This window comes from Amblyomma americanum, chromosome 8 (assembly GCF_052857255.1).
Source record: "Amblyomma americanum isolate KBUSLIRL-KWMA chromosome 8, ASM5285725v1, whole genome shotgun sequence".
Lineage (NCBI taxonomy): Eukaryota > Metazoa > Arthropoda > Arachnida > Ixodida > Ixodidae > Amblyomma > Amblyomma americanum.
This window is the reverse complement of record NC_135504.1, coordinates 17,851,546-17,873,660: the sequence shown is the minus strand read 5'-3', so window position 1 is coordinate 17,873,660 and position 22,115 is coordinate 17,851,546. Positions and strand designations below refer to the sequence as shown.

General features: G+C 47.6%; 1 long non-coding RNA gene across 1 annotated transcript; it reads left to right on the top strand.

The window, feature by feature from the left end:
• The first annotated feature begins 7,136 nt into the window (after positions 1-7,136).
• Positions 7,137-18,430, top strand: LOC144100105 (uncharacterized). Its single transcript, XR_013307523.1, has 4 exons — positions 7,137-7,957; positions 16,033-16,130; positions 16,863-16,964; positions 18,316-18,430. It is a non-coding gene; the product is annotated as an uncharacterized LOC144100105 (long non-coding RNA).
• The last annotated feature ends 3,685 nt before the right edge of the window (positions 18,431-22,115 follow it).

Below are 22,115 nucleotides of genomic sequence, written 5' to 3'. Positions count from 1 at the left end.
ATCGAGGCATGCCCAGGGATTCACGACAGAGTAACCGTTCGGTCGAGAGAGGTGGCTGTGGCAAGAATACATTGTGTGGCCGGCGTCACCACGCCCTTTAGGTAATGGCGGTATGCGGCCCGGGAATGTGTGCAAATTTCGGTTATGTTTTTGTCAATGGTGGAGTGGGCCAGCGCAAGTGCGATGCCGGCTCCTTCCGCCTCTGCAGGTGAATTAGTTCGGATAGTGGCGGCGGCCCCCACAGTGCCTTCTTCATAGGCTGCGACTGCCGTGAAGAATCCTACTTTAGAATTTTCTGCCACGTCGACATAAAGGATATCGGAGCGGTTGCTGTATGTTTTGGTGTAATAGCTCGCTCGAGCCTGCCGCCTACCCTGATGGAGGCTAGCGCTCATATTGCGCGGTAGGGGCTTCTGATATATGCGATCCTGCATGCGCAGAGAAATCATGTAAGGTGTAAGACTTGTTGGGGTTAGAATGGGTGGATTGAGACGGAGCTGTCGCAGTAGGCACTGTCCTGTTTCCGTGCGACTCAGGCGGACAAATTGGTTGGTAGCCTCTATTAATTCGATCACGGTATTGTGGGTACCAGTGGTCAGGAGGCGTTTCGTGCTAATCGTCCGTGGAAGACGTATGGCGGAGGTGACAGCCGTGCGTATTAGGATGTCTGCCTGTTGTGTTTGGTGCTGAGTAAGTATGTGGTATGGGAGGTGGTATGTAATGCGGGTGATGATTAATGCATTTGTCATATTGAGGGTCTCGCGTTCAGACAACCCATAATTGCGTGCCGCCACCCGCTTGATTAGTGCAGCCAACTGCTTGGTCTGTCTTTGCAAGAGCTGAAGGGTGGCGGTAGCATCGAGTGTGGTGTTAATAAGAATGCCGAGAATCTTCACCTGAGAAACAATGGGCACTGGATTCCCGTACATGTGCAGTTCAATGGGGGGTCACTGGGCAGGAGTTTCAGCTGCAAGAATTCCAATTTATTTGGAGAGCAACAGAGGCCTGTGTTTGCTAATTGGGTGGTGGTGATGTCTATGGCCAGATTGCAAGATATCCTGGGCTGCTCCAATGGATCCCCCTTTGTCCAGAGGGTCATATCATCTGTGTATATGGCTTCGTGGAGCCCTGGGATAGCAGCAAGGGCCTTTGGCAGTGGCGCTAGGGCAATGTTAAAAAGTAAAGGCGATAGGACCGTCCCTTGTGGGGTTCCCCGGTTAGGCAGGGGGAAAGGCTGGGAGGCGACATAATAATAATAATAATTGGTTTTTTGGAGAAAGGAAATGGCGCAGTATCTGTCTCATATATCGTTGGACACCTGAACCGCGCCGTAAGGGAAGGGATAAAGGAGGGAGTGAAAGAAGAAAGGAAGAATAGGTGCCGTAGTGGAGGGTCCCCAAGATAGAGTTTTGCCGTGCGTCCCTGAAAGAAAGCCCGAACATATTGCCATATGCGGGTGCCACAGCCGGTGGTGGCTAATGTCGTCAGAATATGGCCATGGTTTATAGTGTCGAAAGCCTTATGAATATCCAGGACCAGTATGTCTCGCGTAGCGGCTGTACGGCGCTTGGTGTAAAAGAGAGACTCTTTCAGGGCGAGAAATACGTCTTGCGCCGAGACGTTTGGATGGAAGCTAAATTGAACGTTGGAGAGGAAGCCTGTTGCTTCTAGGAACGGTTGCAGGCGGTTGAGAATAACATGCTCGAAGAGCTTGCGGACACAGCTCGTTAAGGAGATGGGGCACAAATTTTGAAGGGTGAAGGGTCTGTCCGGTTTGGGCATAAATCGCATGCTGGCATGGGTCCAGGCTGATGGGAGCGTCCCAGCGTGCCAGTGGTTATTAAAGAGCTCCGTTACTTCCTGAAGCGAGACTTCCTCCAGACTGAGTAGTTCCTTGTACGTTATGCCATCCGGGCCCGGCGCCGTAGCGCGGTGAATACTAGAGTGCTCGGTGGACTTAGGTTAAGATAATCTCGGCATCAATTTCCGGGTTAGGTGGAGGTAGATTGGGTGGATCTGCTGACTGAAGGGATGTGGGTATATAAGTGCCCCATAGTTGGCCAATTACGTCTGTGCCCTTTTGAAGCTCTAGTTGTATTAGACGTTGTGTGCTTACTTGTGTCTGCGATTTAGTGGTTTTTGGATCTAAGAGAGCACGTAAGAGGGACCACGTGCGTTTAGTGCTTAATGTATCTTTGAGGTCGTTACAAAAGGTTGCCCAGTTTGCGCGGGCTAGCGTGTTCGCGTGTTCTTCTGCCTCACGAGTGAGAGCGGCTATGCGGAGTCTCAATTTACGATTGTGTCGCTGGTGACGCCAGCACTTGAGAAGTCCCTGGCGGCCCTCCCATAGATGTGCCAGATGCGGATCAACCTGCGGTGCCGCAGGGCTGTTTTCAATGCGTTTGCTGTTCGCCTGGATAGCCTCCGCCAGACGGCCTGTCCAGTCGGTGACACTACGGGGTTCGGTAGAATCAGCTGCCGAGTATGAGCGCAATTTATCCCAGTCAGTGAGGAGCTGTGAACGAGGGTTGAAAACCTTGAAATCGTAAGCAATAGTAGTGGAGACTGGAAAGTACTCACTCCCAAGGCTGTCTTGGAGCACCGTGTGAGATTTAACGATTATGTTTGGTGTGACCCATGTGAGGTGCATACGGTGTAGCCGCTCTTCGATCTTTGCTGCTCGATGTTAAATGGGCGCGAATAAAGAACGCCTGAATGATGGTCTTGGGCCGCTTGCTTTCCGACTGCACCTTGCTTTGTGCACAACGTATATCACTCGAGGTCAGTTCTGAGTTCTAAAGGCTTTGTGAGAAACTGTTTTTTCCACAATTTAACTTCTCTTTATTCCCTCCCTCCCTACTTCCTTCCCTCCCTCAGTTCCTCACTCTCACCAGTTATATATAAGTCACAATTTTGATCTCGTGTTTGCTTCCACCCGCCGCGGTGGCTCAGTGGTTATGGCGCTCGGCTACAGATCCGGTGTTCCCGGGTTCGAACCCGACCGCGGCGGCTGCGTTTTTATGGAGGAAAAACGCTAAGGCGCCCGTGTGCTGTGCGATGTCAGTGCACGTTAAAGATCCCCAGGTGATCGAAATTATTCCGGAGCCCTCCACTACGGCACCTCTTCCTTTCTTCTTTCACTCCCTCCTTTATCCCTTCCCTTAGGGCGCGGTTCAGGTGTCCAACGATATATGAGACTGATACTGCTCCATTTCCTTTCCTCAAAAACCAATTATTATTATTATTATTATTATTATTATTATTATTATTATTATTATTATTATATTATTTGCTTCAGCATATGATACACCATCGTAGTATACACTACTTTATTCTTGCCACCGCAGCTTCAATTCTTGTGCCATTGTGTCGATCGACACCTTTCCTTTTTTGTGGGGATCCATTTTGTATTTCTTGTTTCAGATAGGTTTGTATATGTGTATATTTCAAAGCCATACACATTTGCATCAATATACAGGCGGGTTCGATCCTGGCCGCGGCGGCCGAATTTCGGTGGAGGCGAAATTCTAGAGGCCCGTGTGCTGTGCGATGTTAGTGCACGTAAAAGAACCCCGGGTGGTCGAAATTTCCGGAGCCCTTCACTACGACCTCCCTCATAGCCTGAGTCGCTTTGGGACGTTAAACCCCCATAAACCCATTCATCATCTGCCTTGACTACGCCCACTGCAGGGCAAAGGCCTGTCCGAGGTATCTCCTATTAACCCTGTCGTTGGTGACCTGCGGCCACCGTATGCCTGCAAACTTCTCAATCTCATCAATCTTATCTTTGGGTACCATTTGAAGGAAAAGAACTGGTTCAGAATAATTGATTTTTGGGGAAAGGAAATGGCGCAGTATCTCTCTAACATATCGGCCAACACCTGAACCGCGCTGTAAGAGAAGGAATAAAGGAGGAAGTGAAAGAAGAAAAGAAGAAAGAGGTGCCGTAGTGGAGGGCTCCGGAATAATTTCGACCACCTGGGGATCTTTAACGTGCATGCACTGACATCGCACAGCACACGGGCGCCTTAGCGTTTCGCCTCCATTGAAACGCTGCAGTTTCATTGGCAGCTTTTCGATGGGGTTGAAGCGGTTCAGCTACGTGTTCAGGCTCAGGTTCACTCAAAGTCATCGAGAACGGGAACTGAAAGCATTTCACGCTTAGAGCGCCTCGTTCAGCGCCCGGTGGCCGGTCATATTCTTGTCCTTGTACTCGTCCTTCGCTTCGGCACATGGCTCGTGACAGCCTGTGCTGGCAGGCACGACGGTCGATGGTGTAGCGTTCCTTGCCTCAAATGCGATGGGAATAAACTGAAATCAATTATATAGAAGCAAATAGCCCGCCCCGGTGGCTCCATAGTTTGGGCGCTCGGCTACTGCTCCGGAGCATCCAGGTTCGAGCTTAACCGCGGCGGCTGTTTCGATGTAGGTGAAACGCAACAGCGCGCTTGTGCTGTGCGATGTCAGTGCACGTTAAGGTGTCAGTCAGTGCACGCGGACACCCAGATGTGTGAGACAGATAGTGAGCCATTTTCTTTTCTCCAAAACCAATTTTATAAACAAATTTCGCGCTGTTTCACTCTCAGTGGACACCTCAACTGCGCCGCGCCGATACCCCACAGTGCGTGCTGCAGTAGTCGAAAGAAGGCGGCGAGGCTTCAAGCGAAGGCCTAAGGAGCCACAAAGGAGATGTGTCACAAGCTGTTGCGAGACTTTGATTACAGTTGCTCATCGTGTGTGGTGTCATGCAGTTCTGCAACGACCTCAAGACATTAATCTCCACTTGGCCCCGCTACGTTGCAAGTGGCGCTTCCGACTGCAGCCCCACTACACTGCTGTGCACCGACTGTCGCTCAATTGTGGGTTGCATGCTCGAACTGTGAAGTGTTTTTTTTAACTTCATTAACTAAATGAATAAGAAACGGACTTTCTGCTTATTGCCATACATGGCTGAGAGTATCAGGAGGATTTATCAATTTTCGTGGAATTAACCACGAACTGAATATGAAGCCCTAGCAAGCTAGTCTTCATTTATATATTAATGTCACCTTATTTAAAGTGATTAACCTTAGCCAAAATCATTGAAAAAAAAAGCCATGTAGTACCTCTGACGTGTACTTAGGCACATATGAGCACAGACGAAGCACAGATTTTGCCGTTTATGTAAATATATCTGTGCAAATTTGCATATAAACGTCGAGGCTTTACTCTTATCCGCCTGCAACATTGATTTGCCGGTTCAAGCAGAAATGGGCTTGGGCAGGACATGTAATGCGAAAACAAGATAGCCGATAGTACTTAAAGGTAAATGGTTGGATACCAGGAGGAGGCAAGCTAGCAGGGGCGGCAGAAAGGGTAGTTTGCTGGGATAAGGTGGCCGCCACGGCACAGGACAGGGTTAATTTTAGAGTTATGGTAGAGGCTTTTGTCCTGCAGTGGACGTAGTCAGTCTGATTACGGTGATCACCATGATGTGTCAGGAGTACGTCATGAAAACCTCAGGCACCCTCAAAAACAGTTTTCAATGAAAGTACTCCCTTTGCGATCTTTAAACAGCCATCCTTGCACGTGACTGGCAAGCAAGGTCTCAGCACATCTCTGTTATTGCCATTCGGCATTCGACGACCGTTGCATCTGCAGTGGCCTAAAGATGAGAGGACTCGATATGAGTTGTGATGGCGGTGTGACCGGAAGCGGACACCTGAAGACTACTATAAACGATGCACTTCCTGTTTACCTTCTTCTACCGGTCGACAGCTCCGTTCACGCATGTGTTCTGATGTCCGTGTCGGTCCCTTTTAAAGTTTCGCATGTACCTAACTAGATGTATGAATCCTTAATTTGCGCCGCCTGGAAGTGATTCTGCCGTAAATTAGTAGTTTCTCTGTTGCAGTTCTGTGCAGCTCTGGAAAATCGACAGAGTGGCACGTAAAATTAATTTGGTGATTTTAGCGGCTTAATAAATTATCGTTTATCTTTAGCGGACTTCAGCTCTTTATTCCATATAAAAGCTTTTAGTCCGTCTTGCAATGGTGAAACGTATTGTGCACAGACCCTAAGAAAGCAATAATAAAAAGAAGTCTTTTGGCTGAGAGGGTACGTGTGAGTCAGGCGGGAGTAGGCTTTCTGTCGCCGCAGCAGCATTTGACCGGAAGATATGTTTTAATGCAGTTGCACTTAAGTCCGCACTCAGCGATTTAGTCGATGTTCATATGACGGCTGCGTGACCTTGAAGGGACCTAGATTGGCCGCATAGGTCACGTGACCTTGTTACGTCATTACAACCTGCCCACAGGATTGTGAGGAAACTCAGCACCCTGACAGGTGGCGGTCAATGATTGGTCGCGAGAGAGAGCTCGGTAAGAGCAGCATGGATTTCGCATGCCCCACCGGTGGCAGCACCTGCCATCGCAGTATAGCGGCGCATCGCTTAAACGCTGCAGTGTAATCACTGCGCCATGAGGGTTATGAGGACTGCCAGAGATCAGTCAATGTAATGTCGATAATCATCAATTCAGCATATATATGGGCATTGACGCATTACGCTAAAGCGGCCTAGCGGTGATTAAGCGTCTTCTCCCTGTTTTCTTCTAACTGGGGCCTTTTGCTTTGCATCGTTCTTTATGCTTCTTTTGATTTTACTTTGAAAATGACTTCCGTAGACAGGTAACAATCACATTAATTGTGATGGGGTTCTCCACAACGCTGGAAATTTGCACTAAATTAGTTCAATACGAAATTACGCGCCCCACTGCGTCTGCAGTGCCGTAGTGGATATCAACGGCAGTATAACGCAAAAGAAAAACGCGAAAGGAGCAGCTCAAGAATAATTAGGGACCACTGAGGGAGGTCTTTGTCATGCAGTGAAGTTAGTTATGCTGGTTATGGTGGCATCGATGAAACTGTGCAGGAATCATTCCCAAAACATTACTCTCATTGCAACATCATAAACAGCGAAACACTCGACAGCGTATTTAAGTTGCCTGATGAAATGTTCGAAAACGCCAGAAACTAGGCAACTACAAGACTTTATTCAACTGCGCTCGCTAGGCGATCTTTATGATAAGGAAATATGTCACGTGAATTTTTGTTCCTCGGAATTTTTCTTTAATGGAGGTTGTTTCGTTTACAAGACATCAGCGTTCGTGGAACATGTGCAAATTGGTGATGCTGAAAATCTATATCTGAAAATCTATATATATACGCGACAGATATTGTGTCATTTCCTTTCCCCCAAAACCAATTATTTATTTATTATGAACAAAGGAAATACGCAGTGACTGTCTCGCTTCTTTGTCGACACCGACAGTGCTGTAATGGCCCGGAAGAAAGTGGGAACAAAGTGAAGCCTATAGAAAGAACATTCTGGAACGCGAGAACGGCATTCTCGACCGCTAGGGTTATTTATACAAGATTCTCAGCACTGGAGGCCACATGGTGCAGAACTGGAGTGTCTATGGTGCCTCGATGCCAGCGCCGCCGTTCAGGGTGGAGACAACTTAAGAGACGCCGCCATATTGAATCCCAACTGGCGTCTCCCATGTACCGTGAAATGCTCGACTGGTAGCCCAGTGCAGCTCTCGCTGCAAAAGGCCGTTCAATTTAAAGCGCTTTGAAGCGCGCCAAGATCATGAACTGTGCCGTTACAGACGCTAGCGCCGCTGATCCCGTGTGATTCAATATGGCGGCGCCGCTGAAGTTGTCTCCACCCCGGCGCTGGCATCAAGGTTCCCTAGGCGTGTCAAGCTAACAGCGCCGCCTGAGCACGAGGTCGGCAAGCCGACGTGTCAGTCGACGGTAAGCGGGCGTAGTGTTCTACACTTGCCGTACCACGTCATCGAGACGACCGCGGCAGGCCTCAGAACAGCTAACCCGCATGGAGATCGTCTTGTCCTCGTCCATGCCTGCTGCCTACGCTTCGAGTCAGCACAGTTGCCAGTGCCTTCCATGCGACCACGTAAGCAACTGAATTTTTTTCGCGTCCTAGAGTATTTGCAGCCCATATTTCTGCGAACGCGGCCTAAGCCTCGCTCCCAATACTGGTTGGTCATACACCGATGCGTTAGCACTGAGGAACATCCTATGAGCCTCTCATGCTTCCGAACGCGTCTGAATTGTACTTTGTTTCAAACGCCGCATGTTTAGATGGCTTGTGTGAAATTGTCGGCCGCGCCTTACGTTCTTTTTGTACTTTCGAACGCGCAAGCACAGTTTTCAAGTGGCTCCTGCGTTGTGCGTCTCCTTTTTTGCTTTGTGTTTAGCGAACGCAGCTTGAGCCTCGTGACTTGTATGTATGCTATCTGTTGTGCAGCTGAAGTGTTTTTTGTGTTCTAAGTCATAGGCTTAGATTTATCGATCCCCTTACCTTCTATATTTTTCCACCACGTGGGCGTACTGCTTTGCCACGTCTCTGTTCATGAGCAATTTGTTCTGTGGGTTTGCTTTTGTTGAATGGAATGAGCGCAAGGTGTTGCTGCGAGTACAAGGTCATAACATCGAGAAGGACGAGTTAACGGAACGCGTTCTTTAACAATTGTTCCCGAAAAGCTTTCCTTGGAACAACTGAGCGACCGCCTCCTCGCCAAAAGCGAACGCTCGAGTTCTACCAAGAAAAATTACCCCCAGGGAACTAACCTGATAGTTACTCGAATGTATTGCAATTTTATTCCTATTTCTTTCTAATTACATTCGAAATCTATTTCTGTTCGCGTTCTGTTAGAATTCTATTCGAATGTTTTTCAGTTGGCGCAGTTATAAGAACTGGTACTGATTATTACTGATTAACATTTCGTATTTCCCCATCTTCACCCACATCGTTTCTGCCAATCGTTAGTTTTGTAAAGCCGGACCTCTTTCTTACTTTCTTCTTTCACTCCCTCCTTTTTTCCTTTCAATCCCTTACGGCGCGGCTCTGGTGTCCGCCGAGATGCAAGATACTGCACCATTTCCTTTCCCCAAAAAACCAATTTTAAATTTTCCAAGTCGACACTTTTTGGGCGGTGAGTTTCCGAGTTCATGTAAGAATCTATGGCTTTCACATTAATATTATTTTAACAGAGAAAGTTTTCTATTCCAATAGCAACATATAAAAAAAACTGTCCAAACTGGGTGACATGGTTTGCAGGTCTTAATGCTTCCGTGTCACTACTTGCGCTGTTCTGAGTGCGAATCGCTGGCGGTGCCAGAACGCATTTCCTTCTTGCCGACATGTTTCGTATGCTCACATCTTCATGGCAAGAGAGCTATCTATGGCGCATACAAGCCGTGCTTTTAAAGCGAAAGCTTTATTACCCCTTTCCGTATCTTGTTTATATGACCTTGAAACGAGGATAATCACGTGACGTCGCCTTCCCAGAGTTGCCGAGACCATTAAAGAGCGGGAGCTTAGAAAGCAAAGGCGCATAACTGGGCCCCATGGGCCAGTAGACGCCACAATCACGCTTTGAGGTTCGTGGCGGTAGTGACAGAAAGTGCTCTGCATGCGTTGGCATTCACAACGTTCTGCCAGAAACGCGGCACTGAACCTACAAGCTGTCCGCGTTCATTTTGTTCCTTGGCGTTGGCGTTTTCAACCTTCTGGACTCCGATGATCTTGAGGAAAGGATTGACGCATAACTGGCTCCCTGGGTCAGTGGACGCCTCAATCGCGCTTTCGTGTAAGTACGTGGCGGTTGAAATTTTGGAAAATTGTTTGGGGAAAGAAAATAGCGCAGTATCTGTCTCACATATCGGCGGCCGCCTCAAGCGAAGGGATAAAGGAGGGACTGAGAGAAGAAAGGAGGAAAAAGGTGCCGTAGTGGTGGGCTCCGGAATAATTTCGACCACCTGGGGATCTTTAACGTGCACTGACATCGCCCAGCACGCGGGCCCCTTAGCGTTTCGCCTCCATCGAAACGCAGCCGCCGCGGTCTGGTTCGAACCCGGCGGTAGTGAGGGAGAGTTGTGGGCTACATGCATTAGCACTGACAACGTTGTGGCAGGCATGCGGCATTGCAGCATCGCAGCGTTCATTGGGCGACCAATCTCTCGCGATCAACCATCTGCGTTTTTATGGAGGAAAAACGCTAAGGCGCCCGTGTGCTGTGCGATGTCAGTGCACGTTAAAGATCCCCAGGTGGTCGAAATTATTCCGGAGCCCTCCACTACGGACCTATTTGTTCCTCTCTTCTTTCACTCCCTCCTTTATCCCTTCCCTTACGACGCGGTTCAGGTGTCCAACGATATATGAGACAGATACTGCGCCATTTCCTTTCCACCAAAAACCAATTATTAACCATTAATTCAACCGCCACCTATTAAGTAGGCAGGTGCGCGCTGTCTATCTAGTGTGCGGAACACAAAGTTACAGACGCCAAGCCGCGTCTACTTGCCCGATACACTACAGCTTTCGCTCTCTAACCACGTTCAGCAGTATTAAATCACAGCTGATTTTTGCGTTTGGCTTCCATTGAAACGCAGCCGCCGAGGTCGGGTTCGAGCCACTGAGCCACAGCAAGGTTGGAGAAAGTAAATTGAAATTCGGCTTTGATCAAAGGAGAGGCGCACTGAATGTCTCACTTTTTTGTCGACAGCAACAGTGCTGTAATGACCGGGAATAAAGAGGGGAATGAAGGAAATCCGAGAATGTACCCGGGAATGAATGAATGAAAAACTAAAAAAACTTTATTGGCAAGGACGATTCACGCGGCGTATGTGGGTCCCTCAGTCCAGGGCCCATGGCCTTTGCAGTCCTGCGAGCCCTGTCGATTATCTGGAGCTGTTCTTCAGGCTTCGAGCAGGACAGCGCAGCCTCCCACTGTTCCGGTGTTGGTGTGTTGTTTATCGGCACTGCCTGCGTTTTCTGAGAGGCCCATGTAACGTGATAAAGCGTTGAGTGTTCCCCATAGAGCGGGCATTTGCTTTCATATGTTGAAGGATAGAGGCCATCATCATCAGATTTTGCTTAGTAAACTGAGAAAGAACATTCTGCAACGCGAGAACTGCATTCGCGGCCGCTAGGGTTAGCGAAAGAATTCTGAGAAACTGTAGGCGACGCGGTGCAAAACGTGTGTGCAGGGTGCCTCGATGCGCGCGCCCTGTTGCGGTGGGGGGGAGCGCGTGCATCGAGGCACCCTGAACACGTGCCAAGCTAACAGCGCCACCTACCACAGCGCCAACTGAGCACGAGGCCGGGAAGCTGACGTGTCAGTCGACGGTTAGCGGGTGCACTTGCCTGACGCCATCGAGACCATCGGCAGGGCTCAGTCCCGCTCACTTGCATGCTGCCGACAGACTTGTCCTCGTCCATGCCTGCTGCATATACGCTTGGATTTCGAGTCGGTGCGTTTGCCAGGGCCTTCCGTGCCACAACGTAAGCAACTAAATTTTTCTTCCTTTCCGACTTGGAGCTTTTGCAGCCCACATTTCAGCGAACATGGCCTAAGCCGCGCTCCCTACTTGTGGGCCAAATGCAGAGGGATTGCCGTGCCTAATGACGGGTATATATTTTTTCCCACGCAGGTATATATGTTCTGTCTCGCCTGTGACATTCGCAGTGCGTCTGAATTGTGCTATTTTTATCAAACGGCGTATGTTTCAACGACTTTTGTGAAACTGTCGCCCACGCCTTACGTTCTTTGTTCTTTCGAACGCTCAAGCACAGTTTTCGAGCGTTTCTGCGCGCTGCGTCTCCCTGGTTGCTTGGCGTTTAGCGAACGAAGCCTAAGCTTCGCTATCAGTTTACTGTGCAGCTAGAGGTATTTTCGTGTTCTAAGTACTGAAGCTAACATTTAACGCTCCTCTTATCTTTAATATTTTTATACCACCAGGACGTGCTGTTGTGCCGCGTCTCTGTTCATGCGTAATTTTGTTTCTTGTGTCCGTGTTCTCGTGTTCGCGTTTGTGGAATGGACTAAGCGGAAGGTTTTGCAGCCCGTTTTAAAGCTTGGAACAGTTCATTCCGCATGTATAACGAGCTCACAACAAGGACTAAGAAGTTGCAGAAGTTAACAAAACGCGTACAAGATCATAAGTCTTATTTAACGGGAACACAAAAAATTGTCCTCTAAAAAGCTTGGCGTGGAACTACTGAGTGACCGGCTGCTCGCCAAAAGCTAATACACGCGTTTTCGTTATACCTAAATAAGTACCCGAGGAACTTAGTGCGAGAAATGCGAAAGCATTGCAATTCTATTCCAGTTCGATCTGAATTTCATTAATAATAATAATTGGTTTTTGGAGGGAAAGGAAATGGCGCAGTATCTGTCTCATATATCGTTGGACACCTGAACCGCGCCGTAAGGGAAGGGTAAAGGAGGGAGTGAAAGAAGAAAGGAAGAGAGAGGTGCCGTAGTGGAGGGCTCCGGAATAATTTCGACCACCTGGGGATTTTAACGTGCACTGACATCGCACAGCACACGGGCGCCTTAGCGTTTTTCCTCCATAAAAACGCAGCCGCCGCGGTCGGGTTCGAACCCGGGAACTCCGGAATCTGAATTTCATTCAAATTCTTTTTCAGTACTATTCCAATAATCTTGTAACTGTATTCAAATTCTGTTCCTTTGTACTTGGTTCTCTTGTAAGTACTAGTACTGACTATTACTGATTAGCGTTCCTCATAGCCGGAGACGCTTTGGAACATTGAACCTCCATAAGCCAAACCAAATTTAACATTTACTTTTTCCTGCTTTTGTTGAAGTCACATAATTTCCTCAATCACGAGTTTTGTAACGCCGAGACTTTGGGCCGTTTTCCGCTTTTGTTAACGGCACATAGCTTCTCCATTCGCGAGTTTTGTAACGCCGAGACTTTGGCCCTACCGCTTTTGTTGACGACACATAGCTGCCCCAATCGTGAGTTTTGTAACGCCGAGACTTTGGGCCCTTTTCCACTTTGGTTGACGACACATAGCTGCCCCAATCGCGAGTTTTGTAACGCCGAGACTTTGGGCCCTTTTCCACTTTTGTTGACGACACATAGCTTCCTTAATCGAGAGTTTTGTAACGCCGAAACTTTGGGTCTTTTTCCGCTCTTGTTAACGACACATAGATTCCCCAATGGGGAGTTTGTAACGCCGAGACTTTAGGCCTTTTTCCGCTTTTGTTGACGACACACAGCTTCACCAATCGCGAGTTTTGTAACGCTGAGACTTTGGGCATTTATTCGCTTCTGTTGACGACACATAGCTTCCCCAATTTCAGTTTTGTAACGCCGAGACTTTGGGCCTTTTCCTGCTTTTGTTGACGACACATAGCTTCCCCCATCGCGAGTTTTGTAACGCCTAGACTTTGGGCCTTTTCCGCTTTTGTTGACGACACATACCTTCCCCAATCGCGAGTTTTGTAACGCCTAGACTTTGGGCCTTTTCCGCTTTTGTTGACGACACATACCTTCCCCAATCGCGAGTTTTGTAACGCTGAGACTTCGGGCCTTTTTCCGCTTTTGTCGACGACACATAGCTTCCCCAATCGCGAGTTTTGTAACGCCGGGACTTTGTGACTCTTTCCGCTTTTGTTGACGGCACATAGCTTCCACATCGGGAGTTTTGTAACGCCGAGACTTTGGGCCTTTTTCCGCTTTTGTCGACGACACATAGCTTCCCCAATCGCGAGTTTTGTAACGCTGAGACTTCGGGCCTTTTTCCGCTTTTGTCGACGACACATAGCATCCCCCATCGCGAGTTTTGTAACACCGAGACTTTGGGCCATGCAGGGCTTCCGTGTCGATGAATTTCTAATGCTCTCGCATTAATAAAATTATTTTCGGAGCCATTAGAACTTTTCGTACTACAACGGCAATGTCAGAAGGAACAAAAGTAATGCAAGTATACGGCATGGTTTGCAGTTCTTACCGCACCCGTGTCAGTACGCGTGCTCTTTGCGTAACGTTACGCGGACATTTTCTCACTGCGCGATTCAAGTGTCCACCTACAAAATGAGCCGGGAATGTGCCTTTCCTTTCCTCAAAATGAACACTTTTTAGACTGTGAATAGGATCCCTATCTAGCCTTATTCGCAGGCTAGACTCAGCGTTCGCTCTTTAAAGCGCGAACTTTGCTACGTCATGTTCAGCGAGTTTTGGCGACTCCGTCGCTTTGACCTTCAACGACTTTCAGCCACTCCTGAGCAGCACCGAAACCGATGAAGAACGGGAGCTTCGAAAGCAAAGCAAAGGCGCATAACTAGCCCCCAGAGACTGTGGACACCTCAGTCGCACTTTAAGCAATGCGGCGGTAGTGACAGATATGCGCTTCACGGTTTGGTTTTGATTTATGGAGGTTTAACGTCACAAAGCGAATCAGGCTGTGAGGGACGCCGTAGAGGAGGGCTCCAGAAATTTAGACCACTTTGGCACTGCAACATTGTGGTAGATACGCGGCACTGAAGCTATAGGTCGTGGGCGTTCATTCTGTTCATTTGGCGTCTGACTTTGAGGAAAGGCAGGGCGCATAACTGGCTCCCTGGGGCAGCGGACGCCTCACTCACGCTTTGAGGTATGTGGAGGTGGTGAGAGATGTGGGCTGCATGCATTAGCGCTGACAACGTTGTGGCAGACACGCGGCACTGCAGCAATAGGCCGAAGCGTTCATTGAGCGACCAACCTCTGGCGATCAACCATTAATTTAACTGCCAGGGTGGTGGGGTGAACGCGCTGCCTATCCAGTGTGCGGAACACACTCAACGTTACACTCCAAGCCACCTCTAGTTGCCCTATATACCAAAGCTTTCGCTGTCTAACCAGGTTCAACTGTAGTTAAACCGCAGCTAGTTCTTTTTCTCTCTCAGTGCGGAGGTGTCTACACTGGCAAATTGAACTATTTATGCACCTTTCCTGACCCGAGATCCAGTGTAGAGTCTCGACCACTCCTACCAACATGGTCAAAACTGCGAATAGAGCTGGCCTGAGAATTACACTTCATAATTTTATAAAGCAGACCCTGGACTGCGCAGGGAAAGACTGAAATGGGCAGTCCATGGTGCAGAATACGTGTAAAACCAGCGGAAAGAACGTGTTCAAAAGCAGGAGTACACTGGACAACGCTGTCCAGAAGACGACTACCTTAAATATTCTGGAGTCATATTGAGCCGCCCCACCACTTGCAAAGTAAGGCAATTGGCCAAACCAGCTGATCAGAGCAGGGAGCCATGACTGAGGGTAGAAGCGACTCCTATATCTGTCTAGGAACACACCTAGATAGAAGACTATAGAGAACGTATGATTCTTGCTTGTTTTGTACGTGCGAAATACTTACCATTCTGAATGCGCACAGTGTGGCCGACAGTCAAAATGAGTTTTAAGGGACTGTCACCCAAGGAGCAGTAAATTCTAAATAATGGAGCAATTACTAGTTAGCTCACCCAAGTTCACCCGTAGGACTACAAAGCAAAGCTAACCAGCGGATGTCCGGCTTTCTCGGGCAAAAGTTTTGAAAATAGGAAAAATGTAAGACACTGTATTAAAATACTCAAGGTAATGCTCCACTATTCTGATATGTTGCATAATCTTTTTAGTGTTTCCATGGATCACACCAAACTGTTAAGACTGCCATAGAGAACCAATGGGAACGGATTTTATGATATCAAAAACGTGAATAGGAAAAAAAATACAGGACTGCCATCGGGTATCTGCGGATATGATTGTTGTAGTGAAATGTTGCACTATATGAAAAAGTCGCATTTTTAAACGGTTTCTCGCTCGAAAATGCTTTTGTCCAGAAAGAACTGCTGGGTTTGCTGCCAATACTGTTACTGCAGCAGCTGTATAGCTTTCCATTGTAGCTGTGGTGCTGCGCTTAGGTGGAACCTAATGAGTAGGCCGTCTAATTACTTTCTTGACTGAGGTTAAGCAAATGCCTATCCGGCAGGTGCCCGACGCACAATTTGCAGCACTGCACATTCGAGATTTGAATGCAGCGAAGCAAACTGGTAGCGAAATGGCAGTCATGAACAAGACATGGATTTATTGAAGGTGATTGGATCATGGAATGGTAGTGTGTACTAATCCATGGTACCGCATCCCACGCAACGCTCCCCAATGTCCCAATCTTATTTGCAGGTTGCCTCGGCTTCTTCGAATGTGGTGTCTGCCTGCTAGCGTCCACCCATCGTATTTGTCATCATCATCAGCTTGACTACACCCTCTGCAAGACAAAGGTCTCTCCTATATGTGTCCAATTATTCCTGATCCCCGCAATCTTCTTAATCTGCTCCGAATATCTAACTTTATGCTACCCTCTGCTTCATTTGCCTGCTCTTAGTATCCAGTTCGTTGCATTTAACGACCGTCGGTTATCTTGCCTTTGCATTACATGCCCTGGCCAACCCCATTTATTCTTCTTGGCTTCCACTAGATGCCACTAACCCGCATTTGTTCTCTGACCCACTCTGCCCTCTTCCCGTCCCTTAACGTTACACCCATCAGTTTCCTTTACATAGCTCGCTGCGTTCTCCCCAGTATAAGACCAACTCTTTTAGTTAGTCGCATTCTCTTTTATTAAAATATGTGCTCCATACTTGAAAACTAGTTGCTGGGGAAAAGAAATGGCGCTGTATCCGTCTCACATCTTGGCAGATACCTGAACCACGCCGTAAGGGAAGGGATAAAGGAGGGACTGAGAGAAGAAAGAGGTGCCATAGTGGAGGGCTCCGGAATAATTTCATAGACATGGGAATCTTTAATGTGCATTGACATCGCAAAGCACACTGGGGCCTTCTCCATTTCGCCTCCATCGAAACGAGGGCGGGTTCGAACTCGGGTACTCCGAATCAGTAGCCGAGCGCCCTAACCACAGAGCCACCGCGGTGGGTTGACTGCAAAATTTGACTGCAGATTCGCACTGTCATATGCGGGTTCTACGCTATTCAATGTCCCAACCTTGTTTGCAGGTTTCCTCGCCTTCTTTGAATATGGCACCTGCCTGCTGTTAGCTGCCATTCATCGTATTGGTGGCCTTCTGCGTCACCGTTTTCTTGCTGAACTCAAGGCAGGTAAGAGGGCAGGGCTGTAGCCAATGCATAGAGCCCAGTCGGGCAACATTATACAATTTGTAAGGAGCTTTGGACCAGTATAAGTTCAACGTTCCCAGGCAAGCTTGCTGTTTGGGATGTCCCCCGGGGTAACACACCTGGTGCTGTGAAGTGAGCGCTGCAGCAATAGGTCGCAGCGTTCATTGGGTGACCAACATCTCGCAATACCAGCCACTTGCCAAGGTGGCAGGGTTGTGCACGCTGCCTATCCACTGTGCAAAAAACAAAAGCAGGTTTTTACTGTTTGGACACCAGCCTATAAAAAAGGGAAATTGAGGTGTCCACTGACCCAGGGAGCCAGTTGTGTGCCTTTCCTTTCATGAAAATTAACCGCCTTGCCTCATTGTCAACACCAATGAGCCTCCTTGTCAACGCCAATGAACCCACTAAACACCAGGGAACTCATGTGTTCGGTTTTTGAGAAAAGGAAATGGCCCAGTAACTGTCTCACATATCTTGGTGGACACCTGAACAGTGCCATAAGTGAAGGGATAAAGGGAGGGAGGGAAAAAAGACAAGAAGAGAGGAAATTTAAAATTGAATTTTGAGGAAAGGCGATTTTGAGGAAAGGCACGGTGGAGAACCTGTGGCTCCATGCAGCTAGTGGTGCAAGCACAGTAGTGACTAATGATACTTACCCAAAATGCTCCGCTCACTAGCCTAGTGTAGCTTTCGCTACAAAAGACCACAACCAGTAACTACATCAACATAGAGGTAGTGCTGTTCATAAGGTAGCACTGATCACATCACACTATGATCGTTAATCAGAAAGGGAACAAAGTACGGTAAAATCATGAGAGGAACATGATCGTTGTCAGCCAGATGAGAATGTGTTTAAAGGTTTTCGCACATTCGGATGTGACTTCTGGCTTCAATGCGTATGTTCTCAAATGCCAGTTGGTTGCTGATCCGCATATAGAATTAGTAGCTCGTTCAAAATATTTGTGAAGCCAACAGTTCGGGAAATTTTTTCGTGATTCTTCAGCCGTGCATAACTAAGATACGGCCATGTCCTATTCACATATCAATGACCGGCCAGTCAGTGAAGCCGGTTGCTGATTGTTAATCAACGCTGACAATCAACAGTGACGTGTCTGGCCCTGCTGTTTCGACCATACCTAGCGGTTGTCAACCGACAACTGAGTCTAGCATACATATTGTGTTCATGCTCACTTCTCAGTTTGAAATCCATGCTCTACTCGGGCACAGTGTATTCTTTTCTGTATCTTATTTTGATGCGAGTTCAGGTGCAGCCCCTTTGCATGTAGGCGGAGGTCTTTATCCTGTTGTTCTGCTCTTTTTTTTTCTGCAGTGCTACACCTGGTCGTGTGCAATACTAGCGTCGCGTATGGCCCGGATGCCTGCATCATGTCCGCTTGCAGCAACCGGCCAAGCGCTTCACCCATAACCAGCGACAACAGCGCCGACAAATGGTAGGAACATTACAATGCTATACGCGTTCAACTCCCCTCAGGACGCAGTGCGCACCAGCCTGCCTTTCTTTGTAAGTGGTGGGGGGATAGCCCTTTTGCCATCGATAGCTGGTTTGCATACGTTAGCAAGTAGGGCACGCAAGCGGCAGTTTAAAAGTTTTGGTGTCAGAAATCACTCTTTTAAATGCTGTTCATAAGGTAGCACTGATCACATCACATTATGATTGTTAATCAGAAAGCGAACAAAGTACGGTAAAATCATGAGAGGAACATGATCGTTGTCAGCCAGATGAGAATGTGTTTAAAAGTTTTCGCGCATTCGGATGTGACTTCTGGCTTCAATGCGTATGTTCTCAAATGCCAGTTGGTTGCTGATCTGCATATAGAATTAGATGCTCGTTCAAAATATTTGTGAAGCCAACAGTTCGGGAAATTTTTTTGTGATTCTTCAGCCGTGCACAACTAAGATACGGTCATGTCCTATTCACATATCAATGACCGGCCAGTCAGTGAAGCCGGTTGCTGATTGTTAATCAACGCTGACAATCAACAATGACGTGTCTGGCCCTACTGTTTCTACCATACCTAGCGGTTGTCAACCGACAACTGAGTCTAGCATACATATTGTGTTCATGCTCACTTCTCAGTTTGAAATCCATGCTCTAGTTGGGCAGAGTGTATTCTTTTCCGTATCTTATTTTGATGCGAGTTCAGGTGCAGCCCCTTTGCATGTAGGCGGAGGTCTTTATCCTGTTGTTCTGCTCTTTTTTCTGCAGTGCTACACCTGGTCGTGTGCAATACTAGCATCGCGTATGGCCCGGACGCCTGCATCATGTCCGCTTGCAGCAACCGGCCAAGCGCTTCACCCATAACCAGCGACAACAGCGCCGACAAATGGTAGGAACATTACAATGCTATACGCGTTCAACTCCCCTCAGGACGCAGTGCGCACCAGCCTGCCTTTCTTTGTAAGTGGTGGGGGGATAGCCCTTTTGCCATCGATAGCTGGCTTGCATACGTTAGCAAGTAGGGCACGCAAGCGGCAGTTTAAAATTTTTGGTGTCAGAAATTACTCTTTTAGCGGGTCATTTTCAATGCGCTCGCTAATGTATTGAGCCTAATTTTTCACAGAGAGTATTTACACTGAATGTGCCAGGTTGAATGATGATTGCGAATGAGGGAAAATCGCAGTTTGTACTGTCAACTGATCCGGCAGTCGTGTCTCATTCAGATGAAAATGGACATAAGAGGGGGAGACAGGCGAGGTCTCGCAATGTCATTCTCTTCATGCTCACTGCGCAGTGCATGCCCGCTATAGCCTTCCATTGTCTCTCATATATCGGTGGACACCTGAACCGCGTCGTAAGCGAAGGGGTAAAGGATGTACTGAAAGAAGAAAGGAAGAAAGAGGTACCGTCTCTCTCTGCAGTACATGACATTGCTCTTCATGCTCTCTGCGCTGTGCATGCCCGCTGGCGTTTTCGGGCGGCGTATTTCCTTGAATAACGCATAGTTGAGTTTCATGTGGTTGTGTGTGTTTCTCCTTTTCTCCTCTATCAATTTGACTTGTTTCGTCTTAAGTGACTATAGCGCCAGTTTTAACAAGTTTGATTGGTTCAATCATTGACTGAATTCATTTATTTATTGGATGGTTGCTTGACTGATTGTTCCACTGGTGGACTGACAGACTGACAATAGTAGATAGATGTATTAATTGACTGGTTGAATGATTGTCCGGTTTTCCACTTAAACAGGTTCATAAACAGCACTTTCAACAAATTCAATCAACTAATTGATTTATTGGATGGTATTGACTGTTTGACTCTTTGGTTTCTCGTTTGGTCGACTGATTAACTGAGGTTTTTAGATAGTTTGATTGCTTGATTAGGAATTAGTGCATGCCGCTCACTGAAAGCGGTGTTTTAAGTGCTAACAAACATTAACTGCCTTTCGTTCTGCAAGAATGGAATTTGGGTTCAGTTAGCGATCGTGTTAGAATACCGGTACCAGGCATTAGAGTAACCCAATCCCCTCTGGTGTATCACAATGAACGACCATGATTCTACGGCCTGGCTGCTTAACTCTGCTATAGTATGTAATTCTTCATCGTTTTGTGCAAGCGTTTGTTTGCGTGTGAATACGTTTCAGGCAGATGCTGAAAATGGTCACCGTGTCCGCCGCGGGCGAAAGGCAAGCGCCAAGCGCCATAGGCCGGCATGTTTTCTGGAACCTCTGCAGGGAAGAAAAGAAGCAGGCGCCGAACCCCTGTCCACTGCCGAGCCAAGGTATCATGGCCGATGTACCCAGGAGTGGTGCCATGCATGGACAGGAGCCATCATACCCTTCTGCCGTATAAATCTTGTCTCTGCTGTAGGCAGCTGATGAGTTCACAAGCTTTATTTTTATTTTTTAGTATAGTCTTTATCGCAGATGGATGCTCTTTTAGGGTCATTTGTTCTGATTGTGCCATACCTTCCTTGTTTCTTCATTTTATTCCACACGCTTTCATTAGTTTCAAGATTAATTTATGTAATTAACAGCTGTAGTCTGGCAGCTTAGGTGAATTTTTCTGTTTTAACTGATCAGCTATTGCTCCCCAAGACATGGACGTGTCCCTTTCTGATATCTGTGAGCACGACGTCACTGAAGCTGATAGGTGATTATTTTCAAACTGATAAATTCCCGCCAACGCTCACAATCATCAAAGATGTAAGTGATGTGCAGCTCCTCTTGTAATCGTACCTACCGATTACCAAGTGGCCTCACAGTCTGCCATACATAGTCGCGATGCTCGCTTTTCACTTAAAAATTCGTGCACTTCTCGCCACTAACTGCACGGGAGCCTCCATTAATAGAAATATAGGAAAACTGATATGCAGAAAAACCGAATGCTATTAATAGAGTTGCACTGATCACATCACACTTTGATAATTAATCACAGAGGGAAAAAAATTCTCTCCCAACACTGCCTCAGTGCTCGTCTTTTCAAGAGTGCCAGCTACGGGAGCTTCACGTGTTCACATTGGGTGTGCTCAGCAAACGCAAAGACCAATGCAAACATCCCTTCTCAGATTACTTTAGTTTATGGGTGTTTAACCGCCCAAAGCGACTCAGGCTATGAGACGCCGCAGTGAATGGCTGCAGAAATTTCGAGCGTCATAACCACTCAGCCACCGCGGCGGCCATCCCTTCTAAGACACAAGCAGCGCCATCTATCTCATGGATTTTGCACTATTGCAATTTACAGCCACTTTGCTATATCCGGTTTACTTCCTCGTTATATCAGTTTATAAATTTTATGCATCACAACACGTGGAATAGTTTAAAACCATCCAGAACACCCGGCGGCTAACTGTTCGGCCCTAATCGCCACCTGAAGGTCCTTGGAATACACGGTTTGGAGGTGGAAAAGTCGTCGTTGCGAATCCCATAGATGTATTGGCTTCATCTCGATTAGTAACTTCATCTTCAGGAACATGCCAAGTCATTTGACTCCACTTCGAGCACTTGCGTCAAACGGGTGGTCCCCAAATCTTATGCAGATGGTGGCCCCGTTTGGGTCCTACTTTGATGGCTGCTATACTGGCACATATATAACGGGTCAAAAGTATAGGCATCAATTGAGCGCTACGCGCCCACTGCTGGTATGTAATACAGTGTGGTCACGCGGTAATTTTTA